The sequence below is a fragment of the Triturus cristatus genome, chromosome 4_1 (genome assembly GCF_964204655.1).
Source record: "Triturus cristatus chromosome 4_1, aTriCri1.1, whole genome shotgun sequence".
NCBI lineage: Eukaryota > Metazoa > Chordata > Amphibia > Caudata > Salamandridae > Triturus > Triturus cristatus.
Genome location: NC_140585.1, coordinates 1,257,934,507 through 1,257,958,256, shown reverse-complemented (window position 1 = coordinate 1,257,958,256; position 23,750 = coordinate 1,257,934,507). Strand labels below are relative to the sequence as shown.

General features: G+C 46.1%; 1 long non-coding RNA gene across 1 annotated transcript in view; it reads left to right on the top strand.

Moving 5' to 3' along the window:
* The first annotated feature begins 8,811 nt into the window (after positions 1-8,811).
* The window catches only part of LOC146856532 (uncharacterized), a 600,876-nt gene continuing 585,937 nt past the window's right edge, over positions 8,812-23,750 (top strand). The window contains exon 1 of the long non-coding RNA XR_014981508.1: positions 8,812-8,896. This is a non-coding gene — a long non-coding RNA (uncharacterized LOC146856532). The remainder of the gene's footprint in view (positions 8,897-23,750) is intronic.

Genomic DNA, 23,750 nt, shown 5'->3' with positions numbered 1-23,750 from the left:
TTGTGCTCCGCAAGGAAGTCAATGCTCTCTTGGCCAAAGGAGCCATAGAGAGGGTTCCCGGGCCCGAAGTAGGCAGTGGTTTCTATTCCCGCTACTTTCTGATCCCCAAAAAGGACGGAGGCCTTCGTCCTATCCTAGATCTCAGAACCCTCTTTTTTTTACTCAAAAAGGAGAAATTCAAGATGCTCACCCTTGCTCAGGTCCTGTCTGCCCTGGACCCAGGAGACTGGATGGCAGTGCTGGATTTGCAGGATGCCTACTTCCATATTCCCATCCTGCCTGCCCATCGTCACTACGTGCAGTTCACGGTGGGCCACAAGCACTTTCAGTTCATGGTGCTCTCCTTTGTCCTCACCAGTGCTCCTCGGGTATTCACAAAGGTGATGGCGGTGGTCGCAGCTCATCTGCAGAGATCTGGGGTTCCAGTCTTTCCCTATCTCAACGACTGGTTGTTGAAGGTGGGCTCGTCCCAGGCAGTCGTCTCCCACCTCCAGACGATGGCGAACCTCTTGCATTTGCTAGGGTTCACTATCAGTGTGCCGAAGTCACACCAGACTCCCTCTCAGTCGCTTCCTTTAATTGGGGCGGTTCTAGACACTGTGTAGTTTCGGGCCTATCCTCGTAAATGGCGAGTCCAGGATATTCAGGCTATGATACTGATGTTTCAGGCTCTATCCTGGATTTCGGTGAGACTGACTCTAAGGCTGTTGGGCCTCATGACATCCTGCGAGTGACCCATTCATGGTGGCACATGCGGGCTCTGCAGTGGGACCTGAAGTTTCAATGGGCACAGCATTGAAGGAAGTGACCCGATTAGGGCCACCTGGGTCACTCACTACCACCTCTCAGCCTTCCATACAAATGAAGAGTAGGTCAGACATTAGAGAATACAAACCAAATATACGTTTATACAGATACACTCGAGTGGAGCCCCTTCTGCCCAGTCGCTTAGGGATGCTGCAGAGAGGAATGACATCCGCAAACATGGTGATACATTATGTACGATTCAGAACCCCAGAAGACACACCCAGACTGGAAATTTCCAGATGGAGGCAACTACACAAAGAAGGAACAGCAGGATACGTTTTGATCCTGAGACCGGGAACACACTATCTCTAAACCAAGGTCGTTCTTCCTGCCCCTTCGCTGGACTAGTGGGAGTAGGCCTCTATCTAGTGGGAAAGGTATGCGCTAATAAGAATAGTGTATTTATTAGTACAACATGGCCCAACCTTGGAGAAACAAAAGCTAACACAGCTGCTTTCAGCAGAGACATAGAGAGAGATTAGTTTCGATCATAGCTCAAGATGGCGGCCAAACATAAAATGGTGCCGACAATGCTAAATTAAGACGTACAATGCAAAAGCAGCACAGCTAAGACATTTTTATTCTAACAGACCCTCCTTTTAGCATTCGCTAACTACTTTTATGTTACTATCAAAAAAGTACAATATTGTGCAGGAACAAAAAACAACACTGTAAGAAATTGTTCATATAGTCAATACTCAAAGATGCCTTCGTCAATCTGCATCATATTTTCAATATCTTGTTGGAGCATAATCGCAATGTTAGTATCATGGACTGAAATTTTCTGTTTGGGGGTGAGAACGCTGACACAATAAGTGCAACAAGCTGGGAGACAGTGTATACAGAGGCAACATCTAAAAATACACTTGCAACCACAATCAAAAAGATGAGGATCTTCCAACCCCATGTTGCTAGCATATTCCAGAACCATCCTGATAGGGTCCAGGTACCTGTCTCTTGGTGTATATCAGACGAAAGCCTTTGCAATTTCTGTATAGCTGCGTATACATTAGGGACATGGTCAGGTATGTAAACGCAACAGCTGCTGCCAATGATTCAACAAGCCCCTCCCCGATCAGCAAAGATGTCGTCTAACACCATCCTGTTGGGTGACTAATCTCGTAGCCTGGAGCTCAGCAGTGACATTTGTCATTAACCCAGCAGTTGTATTTATAACCCCCTCCACTACTCTTGTTAATCGACAAATTTGAAATCTATTATCCATGGGGCCCCAAAAAAGTAGGAGGCCCTTTATGGCATCCTCAAACTGTTGTGCAGAGGTAGCTGTCTGATCTATATCCTCCGTGTCAACAACCCTTCTAACTCGGGGCAAGTATGTACTCCTACGCTGTAGCTGATGATCGTTATGATAATTGGGCGAGGCAACATACACAGGGGGAAGGAGGAAAGAGAGGTAACATCTGCCTGACCATCCCCTTGCAATCCAGACATGAGCTTGGGATCCACAGACAAAATAGACATTAGGGGGTAGGATCAAAGGTGGACTATTAATCGTTCTCAGTCTGTAGGTGAAATTGCATCTACTCTCCCCCACTTTTACCTCCCCAGTCCCCTGGACACAGAACTAGCCGTTATGTTGACCAGGGACACCGACATCGGTTTGTTATTAGTAATATTGCAAGCTTGGAAATATTGGAAATGCTCAAAGGTGTTGAACCTTTGGAAATTTGCCATTTCCATTTGAAGCCATGTTTCGTTCTTCACTGGTTCATACAAGAATTTGGGGACAATGTACCAAAGATCTCTTGTCCTGTCAGCCCTAGGGGAATGAAAACCATGATGAAAACGTATATATTCTACCACAGTGCGAGAATCAGCAGGTGTTATAACCAGAGTAGAGCGTTGGAAATGATAGTGCACCATTAAGAACAATTCAAACCAACCTTCACAACTACCAATATATGAAAATGGCAGGAACAACAGATTGTTGCTCTTATGGGTGAGTGAAGGGAGCAACCCGCAAACCCAGCAATTAGTTGTATTGGACACATTATTAACTTGATGCAACATTTGTATAAATACATTGTCCGTGTAAGACGATCTAGGCGCTGGTTTGTGTGGAGCCAGTGACAAAAACATGCTCAGGGGGAGTGGGCGTTGTACCAACCAAGGAATGTGCAGGATATCTTTCCACTAGAAACCAGGATATTCCAAATATTATCATCAGCGCAATCACAACAATTAATATGAAAACTATTTTACTCTTTGTTGACCAACCCCGCGCTGAACGCGGTGCTGCAAATGGCTGTTTCTCCTCCTCAGTAGGTCTACCAAACGGATGCATTATGAAGCAAGAAGAGGGAATACAATAAAACTAATAGCAAAGGCAAGTGTTCCCAGTGCCCGTCAGAGCCTCAAGGGTGTAGGCTCCTATTGTTCATCAACGTTGGCGCTCTTGAGCACCTGCGGTGGAGCTTGCTCAGTCCTAAGCTCACGATGAATACCACATTCCACAGGATAATGTACCCCTCTCCTAGGGGGCACGCTTGATTTATCCTGTCCAATGTCAGAATAGTGCACCAATCTCACAATACCCTAAACCAACACCATTGGTACTATAGCAAAGTACACCCTAACTTGCACAGTCCATCCCTAATTAATCTGACTTCTCCTTTGGTGCACTATTCCTCAGCTGGGGTGCGCAAATTGTACCTTGTAACTCCAGGCACAGAGGGGTCAACAAACAACTGTTCCTTATTGGCCCGAATTTCCGGAGGGACCGCTGCCTTCAGCACGTTATCATTCGTTGCATCCATTTGGATCCACGTTAATTTTCCTTTGCTGAAGGGGATGAATCATGGCACCTTTTCACACTCAGTATCCCCAATTCCATCAGCGACTCACTGATCATAGGGTAAATGTAGGGGACCTGTTTGGCAGTGAGTGCCATGAATCCAGTTCTTTCGGCCGGCGACCTTCACGGCGGTGCAAGCTGCCAGAAGGACCTGTTCAGGTCCCTTCCAGCGAGGCTCCAAGCTCTTCTTCCGCCGAAAATTGCGCACCAACACCCAATCGCCAGGCTGAATGTTGTGTCCGGGCCCCTCGGGTATATCTGGGCGAGTGTCCCGGATCTGTTGGTGAATAGAAAGGACATTTTCAGTTAACTGACACAGATAATCTGTCAATAATGGGTATTCAATATCAGAGAATTTACAAGGGCGTGGGACGCCCCAGACATTTGCCGGGCATCCAAACACGACCTCGTAAAGTGACAATCCTGTTCTAGAATGTGCTGTTGTTCTTGTCGACAAAAGAGCTAATGGTAAACATTTGGCCACTGAAACCCTGTTGTCTCCTGAATCTTTGCCAATTTCAGATTGATAGTACCATTGTACTTCTCAACCAAACCTACTGACTGGGGATGATTTGCAGCATGAAACTTCTGCTTTATGTGTGAACCGTCACAAACTAATTGGATAACCTTGGCATTGAAATGACTTCTGTTATCACTCCAGATCAAGCGGGGCAAGCCGAAACGAGGGAAGAACTCCTTCAGGAGTACCTTTGCAGTCGTTATGGCTGTATCGTCTTTGGTGGTGTAGGCCTCTACCCATTTAATGAACGCACAAACAACCACCAGCATGTACTTCACATTGTTGACCCTGTCTAGTTCAATATAGTCCAACTGAAGGACTTCAAAAGGGAAAATGGGTGGTACAAAATTATTGGGTGGCGTAGGATTGTGCATCATGCACACCATGCAATATTTCACTAAATGTGCAGCAGTTCTGGGGATGTTGGTATTCTGCCACACAGGGTCTAACAACTTGCAAATACCCTTAGCACTGATACAGGCTGGGCCATGGGCCATTGTGCCTACAGGAAGAACATATGCATCTGGCAACATTCATCTTTGCTTCCCTGACTTGTCAATCCAACATCCCTCATCATTCAATTGTGCTGTACTTTATTGCCACACTGCTAACTCCTCCACGGTGGCCTCACTCTGAATCTCCTTCACATTCTCACGTGTATCCTCGAACATTGTGACCTCGGGCACCCACCTAGCGGGACCTGCTACAAACATTCTTGTCATCTTAGTTCGGGCTGTTTCCTTAGCTGTCTAATCTGCAGAAACGTTCCCTTTACCTACATCGTCAGTGACTTTCCTATGGGCGCTACACTTCACTATTGTCAATTTCTTAAGGAGTGTCAAAGCGGACAGAAGCCTACATATAAGTGACCATGCTGAATATTGGTCCCATGGTAAGTAAGGAACCCTCTCTCTACCCAGAGTTGTCCAAAATTATGGGCGACTCCAAAGGCATACCTGCTGTCAGTATAAATATTAACAACCAATCCCACACCCAATTCACAGGCTCGTATTAGGGCAATGAGCTCCGCCGCCTGGGCCGACTGATAGGGAACTCGTGGTGTCTCGACTACCGTACATCTGCATGATCATCAGAGGAACCCGAAGGTGTCCTTTTGAGGATGGGAAGAATGGGGCTATTACAAACATTAGCAGTCGTCTCCTCAACCACTCCTTTCTCAATCAAGTCCTGCACAATTTGCAATAAGGCTCGCCCACCTGCCTGCAGTATTTTATACTGGGGATGCAAGGTAAAATAGCATTGTCTTTAACTCTGATCGAAACTGGCGGTATTTGCAACAATCCCACATCTGTGTCGCCTGTCGCACAAAGAGTTGGCGGCACGTCTTTAAACTCTACAGGGAGAGGTGCATCTTTGGACAGACACTGCGTAGCACGCACTACATCCGGACCCATTGTCATGTAAACACCTACCGGAGAGCAAGAAATGGTGGCATGCAATTTCTTCAACAAGTCCTAACCCATCAAGTTTTATCCACCATTAGACGTCAACAAGAATTGCGAATCCACAGTGAAAGGACCAATAGTCAATGCAAGGGGTTTTGAAATGGGGCTCACTACCGGTACACCAGAAAAACCTACCGAAACATTATTGTTGCCAGACAGAACCGCAGCCAGGGACCAAGGAAAGAGAAATAGAACTGTTTGTTGCACCTGTATCCATCAAAAACTCTTCAGCTGAGCCATGCACGTCCGCACTAACGTACGGACCACATTGATCTACAGGTATTGAAACTGGGCCCCAACTCTGTCCCTGGCTGTCCTAGCTGTAAGACATCCCTGTCACTTCATCCGTATCATAATCATCATGATAATACTGTCCTCCCCGGGGTACGTCGAAATAATTCTGGTCAGAAGGACCCTGTGGGCCTCAGCATTCTGAGCCCTGTCCTGGCCACCACCAGCTCAACGACCTCGTCCACGAGAACCTCGTCCCCTCGGGACCGCTAGCTTCTGCAGAAGCACCGGACACTCGCTACACCAGTGTCCCTCCTCTTTACAATACGCAGACTGATTTGGCCCTAAAGGCGTAGTATTTGTTGGCCTGCTCATGCATGGAAGCTGTCGGGCCAAACCACTGCATCCTCTATCATTCCCCCTAGAAGCCTGCTGCAACAACACTTTCGTCTTCAAATCCTTGTGCTTCTTCTCTGACCTCTCCTTATCTTCATTTTCCCTGTGTTCATAATACTGTGCCATATTCAAAATAACAGAAGGGGAGGAAGTGGACCAGGTGCTTTCGGAGGCGTGCAATCTGGTCACAATCTCAGGAAGCAAATTAGAAACTAATCTGTTAACAAACAGCTGCACACCACCCTCGACCGACAAATCCTGTCCACTATAATCTAGAAACACCCCCTCAAACCAAGTGAAAAAATCAGACACACTCTCATCTCTTCTGACAGCAAGCCGATAACTTGTCCCAATCGACCTTCCACAGTGTGATAAGGTAATGCATGTACGTAATGATACGTCGGGCAAAGCAAGTATCTCCGCTCTAGTCTTCTCACTTGGCTTCCGCTCCTGATTCCATACATTAATCTGGTCCCATGTACCACCCTATTCCGCAACATGATCCTGTGTGTGTACTCGTCTCCAAATATCCACCGGGACTAGCAAACCAAAGAACATTTCAATATCAGCAAGCATCATCACTATAGAAGAGGCAGCTAAGTCAATTCTTTATAATAAGCTGTCGGATTGTTTCTAGGGTTAGGTAACTGAGTCTTAAGGGACAAACCCTCACTCCTTTTCCATGTTGTATAAACCCACTGTTCTTGGAAACCGTCCGATACCCTGGGTCTAGTAACGTTATCATGCTGATCCCTTAGCTCTGGTATTTTCGGGATGATAGTTAGGATGAACTTCCCGCATCGGAAACTGGGATACCGGGGAGGGACTCTTCTTAAGCAGCCTACCCCGATAAGCACACAACGTCGCAACATTACCAAAAACGTGAACAGGCACCTTACCATTAACATATACATGATCCTTAATATCAGATATAATCTGCGGTGCAGCATCATGGAAACACTGCTCCCAGAGCCCGATCAAAGTAGCGGACATGTGCTTAAGAGCATGCTGTTGTACAAAAGGCTCATAATCTTTCATCACACTCAACACATCTTCCACACTGTAAATAGGGTTACGGGCCCACTGCGCAGCGATCTGTTTCTCTGCATCTCCCATATCAGATCGGACTAACGTCCGCCCCATACTTCCCTTAAATTTCATCCAATCTCTATCCTCAGGGCCGCATACCGGTGTCCCACTACTCAGTTACATCGGGGAATGGAGGAACAAAGTGGGGGTAGCAACAGATGGAGCAGGCATTAGCGTCACTGTCGGCAGCTTTGTGGGTGTAAGAGCTAGTGAAAGTACTCTTGCCTTGCCACACCTATTGCTTCGGCGTCTCTAACAGTCACAGCTGCCACAGACAGCGAGGACGAAGAAAGGATAGGATCAACAGCAACAGAAGCAGAAACAGCAGAGACAGAAGAACTGGGTAGCTGAGCCTCTGAGGGATGAGCGGGATATATTCTCTGCGGGGCGTATGGAGGCGGGGGTCTAGTATCTAGCAATTCTTCCACAAAAGTATCATTTTCTTTTCGGGCTACATAATGTTTATCAATATTCAATCGAAGCCTCCTATCCTCATGTTCCTTCCCTATCTCTTGGTTCTCTCTATCGTGTGCTACAGCTTTCTGAATCACTGTTTGCATTCTCATCTTTCGCGCCTCTTTCTCTGCTTTCATTTGACTTTGTTTAGCCTTCTTTTGCTACGTTCGGAGAGAATCAAACATAGAATGTCTATTTCTTTTCCCAAACAACTTATCCTGTAAAAACCCAATTTTCTGTTCATCATAGGTGCCCATCAACGGCCACTGCAACGTGGCATTGTCCCTCGTATATTTGTGGTATAGTGTACTAAATATAATAATTTGCGACTCGCAAAATAGTGTATTGCGACTGTCTATTAGGAAGGGGTGTTCCTTTCCTAATAGCGACCGCAGAGCCATGTATTAATGTTTTGCGATCGCAATTGCGGTCACAAAACACTTGCAAATTACCACCCACTTCAAGAATGAAGTCGCAAATGGGAAGGGGTCCCCAGGGAACCCCTTCCCCTTTGTGACTGGCTCCAAAAATATTTTTTAAGGGCAGGCAGTGATCACAGGGACCACTGCCTCTCGCTTTCCTTTAAGGAAAACGGGCTGCATTTAAAAAAAAACGCTGCTTTATTTAAAAGCAATCCCAGACATGGTTGTCTGCTGAGCCCAGCAAGCCACCATCCGTGGGAGGGCCTGCCATTCCCAATGGGCTCGCAAATTTCGAGATGCTCAATAATATTCATGAGCCTCGCAATTTGCGACCCCATTGGGTATCGCAAACAGTGTTTAACACACTGTTGTACATGCAAAATAGCACCTTGCAAATTGCAGGTCGCAAAAGATTTGAAATTTGTGAGTCGCTATTTTGCACGTCGGACATCTGGCCCCTGTTTCCTTACAGCTCTTAACTGTTTTTAAGATCCTGCTTTTAACTGGCTGTATGGTACATCTGTTGCACCGACAGACTAATAGGTATACTATGTGATTGGAATTTCACGTAACACAGTTGTTAACACATCTACCATTCCGATTGTACAGGACCCCTTCATATGATTCGGGATTATTGTTTCTGCAAGCCTCGCATTAGGAACCGATAAAGAAACGCTTCTTCTGTCCCAATCAGGTATGTTCAGTTTTATTGGCCAGGCAACTATGTACTAGGTGATACCTGAGGGAGGATGATTTTCTGAAAGTGATCTGTCAAAAAACATTGTGTCCTCTACATGATAGCATTACTTTTCAGGATACTCTATTTTTTTAAAGCTGTGTCATTCATGGTGCTTCTGTACTGTCTGGTGTGATGAAGCTTATCATATCATTTTGTGTGTTCCATACCTTTTAAAAAAAATGTCTTACTAGATCTTCTTGTTTTATGTTTGATACCTTGTCTTCTGCTTTTCTTATGACATATTCAGGGTAACATCTTTGTCTAAATTTATCATCATATTCTCTTTGGTTTGTACAGTCTATTGTTGCTCTGCAATGTCTCCTGGCTCTGAGTAATTTCCCGTAGGAGATAGTCCATTTTAGATTATTAGAATGGCTACTGGTACAAAGGAGGATGTTTCCCAGTCAATCTTATATGTTGTTCATTTCCTCAACTGTAGGAAACCTTGACAAAGATTTGACAAAAACCCCGAATTGCATCCTACCCCATAGTTCCCACCAGGAGACCCAGTCAAATGCCTTTTCTGAATCTAATAGAATCGTGCACATGTTGTTGAGACTTATTTAAGGGGTATCAAAAAGAATCTGTGTGCAATAACTTTAACAAAGTGTATGGCAAAAACCTTGGAGTGTGTCTTCCCATCAGAGTTAATCAGAAAATATGATAATATGAACGTTTTTCATACTTGGCCTGTCATCTTTCCAAAAATACAACTATGCTTGTACCTTACCATGATTGTGGCACTTTGGCCCCAGCCAATGTTGCTTGTATAACTTCTCATAGTACTGAGGCCAAAGAAGGTGCAAATGTTTTATAAAACTTGTGAGGGAAGCAGTTTATTATGTGTGGTTGTGTGACCTCACCGTGTAAGAAACTTACAAATGCCTCTTGAGTGCAGTCAGGCTTGTTTGTAAAAACCATTCCTCAGCCTGGGTGGCTGTGGCTTTGAGCCGTCAATCTTTAACAAAGGAACAAGTGCAAAGCATTTAGAAGAACCAAACAATTGAATAACAAAGAAACGCAACACAAAGTAAATATAACACACATTTATAAAAACATCTAATTTTAATGAATTTTTAGACACCAACATAAACAAAATCCACGGAGGGTTCCGAAAATATAAATTATCAAGCAGATCGTAAATCTCTGCTTTTCACTCAAATCGCAAACAAACGGCAGTGACTGCGGTTAGCGGTTACTTTGAAAACTTTTATAAAGTTGTGTTTGGATGCACTGCACTGCTTTACATGGGCAGCTACTCTCCGGTACTGAATACCTGCACTTTTTTAATTTGAAAGGGAAAGTACCTGCATTGCTCAGCACTGCTGCAATACATTTCATGGGTGAGTACCAACACTTATCAGGAGCAAACAGCTACTTTAAATAGTGAGTAGCAGCACTTCTATATTTCCAATTAAAGCACTGGTACTCTGGCCGGCTTTGGGCAACCAACTCTAATAGGGAGCAAATCACAATGGTTAAAGGCTTGGCTGGACAGTTACCTTGCTTTCAAAGCATCCACAAGTCCAGTTCCAAGCTGAATGAGCAGACCACCATAGACATCAATGGATTGGTCCTGGTGCAAGGGATATAGGATGCTGAGGATGTAGAAGGAAGCTGTGTATACTGGTCCAGTCTATGGGGGGTCTTCCAAAGAGAAGCCCTCAGTCCACCAATATGGTGGGGTGACTTTGGCTACATAGGTCGATGTCTCTTGAAGTCCAGGTGAAGTTCAGCCAAAAGGCAGTTGTCATTGTTCTACTGGTCTCCAATAATAGCAAAACAAGCAGTTCAGTGTAACACAGGCTAGTGTCAGTCTTAAGTGACCAAACTGCACTCCGATGACTCTCCTTGGTCCAGCACATTTGGGTGCCACTTTGGAGCTTCGAAATTTGGGCTCCCATGCTGCTCTTCAGCGGTCAGTGGCCATCCAATGATTGCTGCAACTAACTCACCAAAGCAGATTTCTTCCGCTTTTATGTACCTGCAACTCTAACAGAAATTCAGCCAACTGAATCATGGAGTTCTCCTCTTCTGTCTAGGGCTCAAGGACATCTTCCCTCAAGAAGGGCACCACAGGCACATTCCTCTCTGTAATAGCCCAAGGATCAGCAGGTGCAGCCTAGTCTTCAACTAGTGATAACGTCCTTGCTGGTGACCAAACTGCACTCTGACAATTCTCTCGGGTCCAGCAGACTCAGGTGCAACCTTTGAGTGTCAGGAAATGATCTCCAAGGCTGCACATTGGCAGACAGCGGTGGTCAGGCGTTCTTGGCTACCAACTCATCAAGGCAGGCTTCTTCAGCTTTTGTGGCCCTGGAGCTTTAACAGGAATTCACACAATTTACTCTTGAATTTTACTTCTTCTGATTGGGTTCAGGGATGCCTTTCCTCAAGCAGGGCACCACAGCACAATCTTTTCTTTGCTAGCCAAGGTATCGTCAGGCGCAGTCCAGTCTTTGGTGCAGCCACTCTTTGCCACATTCAGGGAACAGCAGGGCAATCTTTCTTCAGTCCACTCTCCAGTGCAGACGTGATCTGAGGTCTAGGTGCCAGGGTGGTCACTTTTATGCCCATAGATTGCCCTTCAGGGAATGCAGTGACTACTAGCCAATGGCCTACCAATTTCCCTCCCGTCTGAGGAAGACTCCCTGCAAAGTGTGGCATCTAACTATCCCAGAGTGAAATATTTTACCCAGTCCTAAGATGGCACATCCCTTCCTTTGCTTTGTGGCGCTTGGTAGCCCACCATAGAAGGGTGGCTACCTGAGGGCTACATGCCCATGGTAAAACTAGTTTGGTAACTGTTTTCCCCTCTCTGTCCCCGAATCCAACCAGACTACCAGAACAAAAGAGAGCAGCCCCTTTTGTGTGTGTCCACTGTTTACCCTTCAGTGGTGGCTTCCCCATTTGAAGTTCGCCTTTTGGGCCCACATGCTGTTTGGCTTCTTACTAGGGAGAGGTAACACCTCTTCCAATGCCAGGTATCTATTGTGTCTTTTCCTTGGAGTCGTTCACATGTCTCCCAGGAGATCAGGAGGCTGTCTTAAGGCCAGCAGGTGTTAATGGCCTTTAGAAAAATTGGACAACAGAGTGGCAACTTTCAAAAGTTGCCTTTGAACCAAAAGCTACTTTAAATTTGACTCGGGCATCACATCAGTTTTATTGCAACAATTCTTTTGATACCTTTATTTGTCCCATTCAAAAGTTAGTACACCTGAGTTGTCAGTGAATAACCCTGTACTAGCCAATTGGGATACTAGTCTTTCAACAGCAAAACAAAAATTGTGTTTTTACTGTTAGGACATATTAAAACACATGCCTTACTTTCTAATAAATTAGCACCCTGCCTCATCTCATTAGGCCTACCTTAGGGGTGACTTACATACGTTAAAAAGGAAGCTTTGGGTTTTGCCATTACTTTAAATGGTAAAGTCAAGATAGGAGTTTAAAACTGCTCAACCAGTCTGCAGTGGCAGGCTGAGAGACATGCTTTTACTTTGTCACACCTATGATAGCACAATAAGTGCTGCAGTCTGCAAAGGACACTTTTACTTATAGGCCCTGGGTGCCCCGGTATCACATGCTAGTGAAATATATGTAAGTTAACCTATGTCAAATAGGCATAAGTCAGTTAAACACACATTTTACGGGTCAGAGCACAGGCACTGAGGTCAAATCCTTGGGGTTATCATGCAAAAAAATGACATCACCTGTGGCCTTACCACTTGGAGGTGCCATCAATGCCTCCCTTACTTCTTTGAAATCCATTAGGTAATTTAAATTGGCATATTTATCGGGAGAAAGTAAACCCATTGGTAATATGCTACAATGTGCCTCTATACAGAGGAGCAAATTGTTTCCAAATACAGATCCTGCTGAAACTGTTCAAATTGTACCATACTCCATGCTGGATCAGCAGCCCATTTTACTTTCTAATTGTTTTTTATCTTCTGCCACCTTTTGCTTTCTAATTTTCTAAGTCAATATCTTCCCTAGGGTCTCAATGTATTCATGCACCTTCAGGTATTGGGTGAGGTAAGCAGCAGCAACGTTCACATATTTCAGAGCAAGAGTGTCTTCTAAATTGTGAGCTGAATGAATATGCCATGCTCAAAGGTATCCTGCAAGTATATGGCTTTAGCATATTCAGCCTCCAAATACAGTATCTGCTATTTTCAACTTGTTGATTCCTCTGCTTCGGGCTTATTCATATATTGGGTGTGCCTGAGTGATGTCCCCCGAATTGATGATTTAAGTGCATTTCAAAACATTGTTATGGTAGAAGGTTCAGTATGTAAATGTAGAAGTTCCTTAGTATTTTGTATCAGGTAGTTCTTACAGTCATCGTCCTTCAGCCTCTCCGTCTCAAATGCCTACCTAGGAATACTCTTGGCATTGCCAAAAGGTGAATCACAATGCAAAATGGGTTATCGTCCAAAGACCTCTGAGACACAAATATCTATGATAGGATCCTCCCTGACACTAGAAACATATTGTTCTGTGAATGTTGTTTATGGGGCTGAGAGTACAACATGAGCCTAACTCCAAACTGCCTTTCAAACATCAGCTAGGCCCAGAACCTCACTAAATCTAAAAAGAACCCTACAAACATTCCACAAACACTAATAACAATTTGTCCATCCCATGTTGATAACACAAGAGCAGTTCCAGTAAATATAGTTGTAATTACACAACGATCCATGGTGATGGTTCCCAGCCACTTTCGGGGTTCTCATTGGAGGTTTCCCCACTTTAAGGGCAGAACCGAACAGTGCTCCTTCGTCAAGTTAAGTACACGGGGAGGGGAACTAGCCTGCAGGAATGCAGGAGACCTCGCTCCCACCTTTTAAACCCAGCTGCCCGCGATCGCGCAATTCTGCTGCAGGAGCTCAATACCTTTCATGGGCGTCCCAGCAGAGGGTCACGCCAGAAGAGAACTCCTCTGGATTTGAGCAGGGTTTGGCGGTTTTTGGTTTCTAACACTGGCTTTTGCTTCTCTTGAGTGGAGCTCGCAGTCTCCCCTGGGGAGGTGGGGTTGAAGGGGGGGGCCTTAGGCTCATGCCAGGAACAATACAGTGATAATGTTGACCAGAGTCTCCCCCGTTGCCCAAGCAATGGCTCTGGCCATAATGCAGCTTGCCCACCTTGCTGGAGCAAGGTGGACTTGGCACGCACTGCCAATGCGGTGCAGGCCCCTTGCTCAGGTATAGTCAGTCCCAAAAGGCGAGTGCTGTTACTGCGTCGTCCAGGAATGCCGCGCTGCTCCGGGGATTGATAGAGTGCATGGCATGCACTGATTAGAAGAACTTCACACAGATTGTCCGCCCGTCAGGTTTGGGGCAGGATAAAGTGCTTCACGCGCTGTGCTTGAAGGCAAAACAGCAGTCAATTACAACTCCTCCTTAACACACCATCCTGCTGAACTCACAGGTGGCAGAATCCCACAGCAGACGGGTTTGTGGTGCCATTTAGATGGCCCTGAGATTGAAGAAATGGGGGCAAGCCAACAAACCATTGGAGGACCCTCAGAGCACAAGCAGGGAGCGGGCAGCAGGCCTTGGACTTTAAGGTAGATTTGTAAAGTGATAGTCCCTCCTGAAGCCCAACATTCCGCAGACCAGCACAAAAAGCAGTTAATTCAATGGTGGTTTCACCTGGCAGCACAGCAGTCCTCTGGAAATGTGCGGATTGTAGAGCCAGCAGCATCTGGTTGCAAGTCCCACACAGTGTCTAAAAACATGGAGTCAGAGTCCCAGTACTTATACTCAAAAATGTCTTTGATGAAGGAGTGACTTCAAAGGAACCCTTACAAGGGTGCACCAATCTCTTTCAACCCAGCCCTGGCTCCAGACGATCAGTGGGGAGTAAATCAGCCCTTTTTGTGAGGGTAGGACACAGCCAATACAAGTGTAAAGTGTGAACGACCTCTCTCTCTCCCAGCCCAGGAAGATTATCCGTATGCAGATGAATGCAGCTGATTACCATGTCACACCCAGCCCTTCCATTGTGGTGGCTCTCTGGAAGGTATGCGCTAAGTGTAGCTGTCACCAAGGTCAGATGTGTATTGGAGGCAGGCTACCAAGCACAAAGATTAATAAGCACAGAGAAATGCCCACTTTCTAAACAGTGGCATTTCTAAAATAGTAATGTAAAATCCAACTACACCAGTAAGTAGGATTTATCACCACTATTCTAAACATCCCAAACATGGAAACGCCACTCCTTTCTGATCAGGAATTACCACTTAAAAAAATATATAAGGGAATTCCTAATGCTAGCCTATGAGAGGATTTGGCCTTACAGCAGTGAAAATCAAAATAGGCTGTTTGTCACTACCAGGACCTGCCCCACATAAAGGCACATGTCCTATCTTTTACTTAAACAGACCCTGCCCATAGGGCTACCTAGGGCCTACCTTATGGTTGACCTATGTGTAGAAAAAGGGAAGGCTAAGGCTTCACAAGTAGTGTTCAATGGCAAGATGAAGTGGCAGTAAACTGCGCACCCAGGCCCTGCGGGGGTAGGCCTGAGACAGGTTTGAAAGACTATTACATTAGGTGGCACAAGCAGTGCTCCAGGCCCATTAGTAGCATTTAATTTACAGGCTCCGGGTATATAGTATACCATTGTACAAGGGACTTACAAGTAAATCAAATATGCCAAACAGGTGTAAAGGAATCGTACCTTGTTTAGGGGAGAGAGCACATGCACTTTAGCACTGATTAGCAGTGGTAAAGTGGCCAGAGTCCTAAATACAACAAATAGAAGGTCAGAATCATAGGCAGATGAAGGCAAACAGTTTGGGGATAACCCTGCTCAAAGGTCCAGGCCCAACAGTATTCCTCCAGTTAGAAGACAGAGATTCCCTTCAGACTTTGAGAAGTACAGACCTCTCTGTTTGCCTTATTCTCACATGTGTGAAGATTTATGCTAAACACTTAGTTCTTGTTCTTAGGGCTTCTGCTGAAGTCTGATTATGATGACACCTTCTATGATCTCGAAATAGAGTTATAAATATCTCTGAAGTCAATTCATGTTTAGGAGAGAGAGGGGACGTTTCTTTATGGATCACCTGTTCCCTTTAATTTGTTTCTTTATTATTGTGGCTATCACTGTTCTGGATTTCATTTTATTATGACCGAATCTACTGAGATATTTCAGCTTGCCTGCTGTATTACTGTATCTTTTATACTTATTTTTGGCATGCTTATATACTGGATTGATTGGTAATCGAAAATAAAATCCCTTTAACCATATTCAACAATTCCTGATCCTTATTGTCAACATTGGCTTCACTTTCTAGAAATGTATAATTGATGTCTTCTCCCTTAAAGTGTTTCATGTCAACCAACAAAGGTCCATGCGACCAATTGGGAAAAACATTTTGACGACTTTACTAAGAGATTGGGTTGTAAGTACTGTAGAAACTCCAAAATGTACATGGACTCATAAAGAAACTCCATCACAACACCTGAATAAAATAGGTCCTGCAGCCTGGGGTCTCGAGCTCGGAACCCCTACTGCTTTCCAATGAGGCTTTGACAGATTTTCTTCTGGAAACATGGTCCAAACCCAGCACAGGGGCTCCTGTGAATAGGATGATCACCCGCCGCCACCGCCCGCACCGGGGGACCCACTTTTCCTCACTAACCACCCCACTGCCCGAACCTTGGTTGTCCAAGCTTCCACATTCCGAGTCGCATTCCCTTCCGCACCGCCGGGCAGGGCATCCAAGAGGCTGGAAATCTTTGGGAAGAAAATTCTCTCGTCCACCAACCTAGCACTGCGGTCAGAGAACACCATATGCCTCTTGGGCCGTTATTCCTATTGTCTATGGGATACGGTAACGCCGGTGCTGACCAGAGTCTCGGAGGAGGACTGGGCTCTACTCTCCCAAGCTATATCATATGGGAGAGACGCAGCTACGTGCGCCATCAGATGTGGCTTGGACATGACAGACTTGCTAGGTAGAGCGATTTCCACGCCTGGCTGAGAACATCTGGTTTTTCGGGGGATGTCCAAGCCAACCTCATGGACGTGCCCTTTGATGGCTCCTGTCTCTTCGGAGACAAGCCGGATGCTGCCCTTGAGTGCTTCAGGGACTCGCGGGCCACGGCAAATCTTTGGTCCTCACTACTGCCCCCAGGGCTTCATCCAATTTTTACTCCTTTTATGGCTATGGATGGGGCTACCAGCCGCACCCACCCTATGCCAGCCAGAGGACCCTGCAAGTTCAGCAACCTGTGCGGGGCGGCAGACGCGGCTCACATCAAACTTGTGGGTCAGGAAACCAGAAGTTGGGCCAAGCCACCATCTCCTCTTCAACAGCAAAACCCTCCTAGCCCGATCCCCCTTGACCACTCTATGTCAGTTGGTGTCAGAATACGCCATCACTTCCACCACTGCCAAAACATCACATCGGACAGGTGGGTGCTGCAAATAGTCTGGAGGGGCTACTCCCTCCCCTTTGAGACTACTCCTCCCTCTATGCCCCCAGAATAAGATCGGCTGACGGAGGATCACTTTGTTGTGCTCCGCAAGGAAGTCAATGCTCTCTTGTCAAAGGAGCCATAGAGAGGGTTCCCGGGCCCGAAGTAGGCAGTGGTTTCTATTCCCGCTACTTTCTGATCCCCAAAAAGGACGGAGGCCTTCGTCCTATGCTAGATCTCAGAACCCTCAATTTATTACTCAAAAAGGAGAAATTCAAGATGCTCACCCTTGCTCAGGTCCTGTCTGCCCTGGACCCAGGAGACTGGATGGCAGTGCTGGATTTGCAGGATGCCTACTTCCATATTCCCATCCTGCCTGCCCATCGTCACTACGTGCAGTTCACGGTGGGCCACAAGCACTTTCAGTTCATGGTGCTCTCCTTTGTCCTCACCAGTGCTCCTCGGGTATTCACAAAGGTGATTGCGGTGGTCGCAGCTCATCTGCAGAGATCTGGGGTTCCAGTCTTTCCCTATCTCAACGACTGGTTGTTGAAGGTGGGCTCGTCCCAGGCAGTCGTCTCCCACCTCCAGACGACGGCGAACCTCTTGCATTTGCTAGGGTTCACTATCAGTGTGCCGAAGTCACACCAGACTCCCTCTCAGTCGCTTCCTTTAATTGGGGCGGTTCTAGACACTGTGTAGTTTCGGGCCTATCCTCGTAAATGGCGAGTCCAGGATATTCAGGCTATGATACTGATGTTTCAGGCTCTATCCTGGATTTCGGTGAGACTGACTCTAAGGCTGTTGGGCCTCATGACATCCTGCGAGTGACCCATTCATGGTGGCACATGCGGGCTCTGCAGTGGGACCTGAAGTTTCAATGGGCACAGCATTGAAGGAAGTGACCCGATTATTGCCACCTGGGTCACTCACGACCACCTCTCAGCCTTCCATACAAATGAAGAGTCGGTCAGACATTAGAGAATACAAACCAAATATACGTTTATACAGATACACTCGAGTGGAGCCCCTTCTGCCCAGTCGCTTAGGGATGCTGCAGAGAGGACTGACATCCGCAAACATGGTGATACATTATGTACGATTCAGAACCCCAGAAGACACACCCAGGCTGGAAATTTCCAGATGGAGGCAACTACACAAAGAAGGAACAGCAGGATACGTTTTGATCCTGAGACCGGGAACACACTATCTCTAAACCAAGGTTGTTCTTCCTGCCCCTTCGCTGGACTAGTGGGAGTAGGCCTCTATCTAGTGGGAAAGGTATGCGCTAATAAGAATAGTGTATTTATTAGTACAACATGGCCCAACCTTGGAGAAACAAAAGCTAACACAGCTGCTTTCAGCAGAGACATAGAGAGAGATTAGTTTCGATCATAGCTCAAGATGGCGGCCAAACATAAAATGGTGCCGACAATGCTAAATTAAGACGTACAATGCAAGAGCAGCACAGCTAAGACATTTTTATTCTAACAGACCCTCCTTTTAGCATTCGCTAACTACTTTTATGTTACTATCAAAAAAGTACAATATTGTGCAGGAACAAAAAACAACACTGTAAGAAATTGTTCATATAGTCAATACTCAAAGATGCCTTCGTCAATCTGCATCATATTTTCAATATCTTGTTGGAGCATAATCGCAATGTTAGTATCATGGACTGAAATTTTCTGTTTGGGGGTGAGAACGCTGACACAATAAGTGCAACAAGCTGGGAGACAGTGTATACAGAGGCAACATCTAAAAATACACTTGCAACCACAATCAAAAAGATGAGGATCTTCCAACCCCATGTTGCTAGCATATTCCAGAACCATCCTGATAGGGTCCAGGTTCCTGTCTCTTGGTGTATATCAGACGAAAGCCTTTGCAATTTCTGTATAGCTGCGTATACATTAGGGACGTGGTCAGGTATGTAAACGCAACAGCTGCTGCCAATGATTCAACAAGCCCCTCCCCGATCAGCAAGGATGTCGTCTAACACCATCCTGTTGGGTGACTAATCTCGTAGCCTGGAGCTCAGCAGTGACATTTGTCATTAACCCAGCAGTTGTATTTATAACCCCCTCCACTACTCTTGTTAATCGACAAATTTGAAATCTATTATCCATGGGGCCCCAAAAAGGTAGGAGGCCCTTTATGGCATCCTCAAACTGTTGTGCAGAGGTAGCTGTCTGATCTATATCCTCCGTGTCAACAACCCTTCTAACTCGGGGCGAGTATGTACTCCTACGCTGTAGCTGATGATCGTTATGATAATTGGGCGAGGCAACATACACAGGGGGAAGGAGGAAAGAGAGGTAACATCTGCCTGACCATCCCCTTGCAAGCCAGACATGAGCTTGGGATCCACAGACAAAATAGACATTAGGGGGTAGGATCAAAGGTGGACTATTAATCGTTCTCAGTCTGTAGGTGAAATTGCATCTACTCTCCCCCACTTTTACCTCCCCAGTCCCCTGGACACAGAAACTAGCCGTTATGTTGACCAGGGACACCGACATCGGTTTGTTATTAGTAATATTGCAAGCTTGGAAATATTGGAAATGCTCAAAGGTGTTGAACCTTTGGAAATTTGCCATTTCCATTTGAAGCCATGTTTCGTTCTTCACTGGTTCATACAAGAATTTGGGGACAATGTACCAAAGATCTCTTGTCCTGTCAGCCCTAGGGGAATGAAAACCATGATGAAAACGTATATATTCTACCACAGTGCGAGAATCAGCAGGTGTTATAACCAGAGTAGAGCGTTGGAAATGATAGTGCACCATTAAGAACAATTCAAACCAACCTTCACAACTACCAATATATGAAAATGGCAGGAACAACAGATTGTTGCTCTTATGGGTGACTGAAGGGAGCAACCCGCAAACCCAGCAATTAGTTGTATTGGACACATTATTAACTTGATGCAACATTTGTATAAATACATTGTCCGTGTAAGACGATCTAGGCGCTGCTTTGTGTGGAGCCAGTGACAAAAACATGCTCAGGGGGAGTGGGCGTTGTACCAACCAAGGAATGTGCAGGATATCTTTCCACTAGAAACCAGGATATTCCAAGTATTATCATCAGCGCAATCACAACAATTAATATGAAAACTATTTTACTCTTTGTTGACCAACCCCGCGCTGAACGCGGTGCTGCAAATGGCTGTTTCTCCTCCTCAGTAGGTCTACCAAACGGATGCATTATGAAGCAAGAAGAGGGAATACAATAAAACTAATAGCAAAGGCAAGTGTTCCCAGTGCCCGTCAGAGCCTCAAGGGTGTAGGCTCCTATTGTTCATCAACGTTGGCGCTCTTGAGCACCTGCGGTGGAGCTTGCTCAGTCCTAAGCTCACGATGAATACCACATTCCACAGGATAATGTACCCCTCTCCTAGGGGGCACGCTTGATTTATCCTGTCCAATGTCAGAATAGTGCACCAATCTCACAATACCCTAAACCAACACCATTGGTACTATAGCAAAGTACACCCTAACTTGCACAGTCCATCCCTAACTAATCTGACTTCTCCTTTGGTGCACTATTCCTCAGCTGGGGTGCGCAAATTGTACCTTGTAACTCCAGGCACAGAGGGGTCAACAAACAACTGTTCCTTATTGGCCCGAATTTCCGGAGGGACCGCTGCCTTCAGCACGTTATCATTCGTTGCATCCATTTGGATCCACGTTAATTTTCCTTTGCTGAAGGGGATGAATCATGGCACCTTTTCACACTCAGTATCCCCAATTCCATCAGCGACTCACTGATCATAGGGTAAATGTAGGGGACCTGTTTGGCAGTGAGTGCCATGAATCCAGTTCTTTCGGCCGGCGACCTTCACGGCGGTGCAAGCTGCCAGAAGGACCTGTTCAGGTCCCTTCCAGCGAGGCTCCAAGCTCTTCTTCCGCCGAAAATTGCGCACCAACACCCAATCGCCAGGCTGAATGTTGTGTCCGGGCCCCTCGGGTATATCTGGGCGAGTGTCCCGGATCTGTTGGTGAATAGAAAGGACATTTTCAGTTAACTGACACAGATAATCTGTTAATAATGGGTATTCAATATCAGAGAATTTAAAAGGGCGTGGGACGCCCCAGACATTTGCCGGGCATCCAAACACGACCTCGTAAAGTGACAATCCTGTCCTAGAATGTGCTGTTGTTCTTGTCGACAAAAGAGCTAATGGTAAACATTTGGCCACTGAAACCCTGTTGTCTCCTGAATCTTTGCCAATTTCAGATTGATAGTACCATTGTACTTCTCAACCAAACCTACTGACTGGGGATGATTTGCAGCATGAAACTTCTGCTTTATGTGTGAACCGTCACAAACGAATTGGATAACCTTGGCATTGAAATGACTTCTGTTATCACTCCAGATCAAGCGGGGCAAGCCGAAACGAGGGAAGAACTCCTTCAGGAGTACCTTTGCAGTCGTTATGGCTGTATCGTCTTTGGTGGTGTAGGCCTCTACCCATTTAATGAACGCACAAACAACCACCAGCATGTACTTCACATTGTTGACCCTGTCTAGTTCAATATAGTCCAACTGAAGGACTTCAAAAGGGAAAATGGGTGGTACAAAATTATTGGGTGGCGTAGGATTGTGCATCATGCACACCATGCAATACTTCACTAAATGTGCAGCAGTTCTGGGGATGTTGGTATTCTGCCACACAGGGTCTAACAACTTGCAAATACCCTTAGCACTGATACAGGCTGGGCCATGGGCCATTGTGCCTACAGGAAGAACATATGCATCTGGCAACATTCATCTTTGCTTCCCTGACTTGTCAATCCAACATCCCTCATCATTCAATTGTGCTGTACTTTATTGCCACACTGCTAACTCCTCCACGGTGGCCTCACTCTGAATCTCCTTCACATTCTCACGTGTATCCTCGAACATTGTGACCTCGGGCACCCACCTAGCGGGACCTGCTACAAACATTCTTGTCATCTTAGTTCGGGCTGTTTCCTTAGCTGTCTAATCTGCAGAAACGTTCCCTTTACCTACATCGTCAGTGACTTTCCTATGGGCGCTACACTTCACTATTGTCAATTTCTTAGGGAGTGTCAAAGCGGACAGAAGCCTACATATAAGTGACCATGCTGAATATTGGTCCCATGGTAAGTAAGGAACCCTCTCTACCCAGAGTTGTCCAAAATTATGGGCGACTCCAAAGGCATACCTGCTGTCAGTATAAATATTAACAACCAATCCCACACCCAATTCACAGGCTCGTATTAGGGCAATGAGCTCCGCCGCCTGGGCCGACTGATAGGGAACTCGTGGTGTCTCGACTACCGTACATCTGCATGATCATCAGAGGAACCCGAAGGCGTCCTTTTGAGGATGGGAAGAATGGGGCTATTACAAACATTAGCAGTCGTCTCCTCAACCACTCTTTTCTCAATCAAGTCCTGCACAATTTGCAATAAGGCTCGCCCACCTGCCTGCAGTATTTTATACTGGTGATGCAAGGTAAAATAGCATTGTCTTTAACTCTGATCGAAACTGGCGGTATTTGCAACAATCCCACATCTGTGTCGCCTGTCGCACAAAGAGTTGGCGGCACGTCTTTAAACTCTACAGGGAGAGGTGCATCTTTGGACAGACACTGCGTAGCACGCACTACATCCGGACCCATTGTCATGTAAACACCTACCAGAGAGCAAGAAATGGTGGCATGCAATTTCTTCAACAAGTCCTAACCCATCAAGTTTTATCCACCATTAGACGTCAACAAGAATTGCGAATCCACAGTGAAAGGACCAATAGTCAATGCAAGGGGTTTTGAAATGGGGCTCACTACCGGTACACCAGAAAAACCTACCGAAACATTATTGTTGCCAGACAGAACCGCAGCCAGGGACCAAGGAAAGAGAAATAGAACTGTTTGTTGCACCTGTATCCATCAAAAACTCTTCAGCTGAGCCATGCACGTCCGCACTAATGTACGGACCACATTGATCTACAGGTATTGAAACTGGGCCCCAACTCTGTCCCTGGCTGTCCTAGCTGTAAGACATCCCTGTCACTTCATCCGTATCATAATCATCATGATAATACTGTCCTCCCCGGGGTACGTCGAAATAATTCTGGTCAGAAGGACCCTGTGGGCCTCAGCATTCTAAGCCCTGTCCTGGCCACCACCAGCTCAACGACCTCGTCCACGAGAACCTCGTCCCCTCGGGACCGCTAGCTTCTGCAGAAGCACCGGACACTCGCTACACCAGTGTCCCTCCTCTTTACAATACGCAGACTGATTTGGCCCTAAAGGCGTAGTATTTGTTGGCCTGCTCATGCATGGAAGCTGTCGGGCCAAACCACTGCATCCTCTATCATTCCCCCTAGAAGCCTGCTGCAACAAC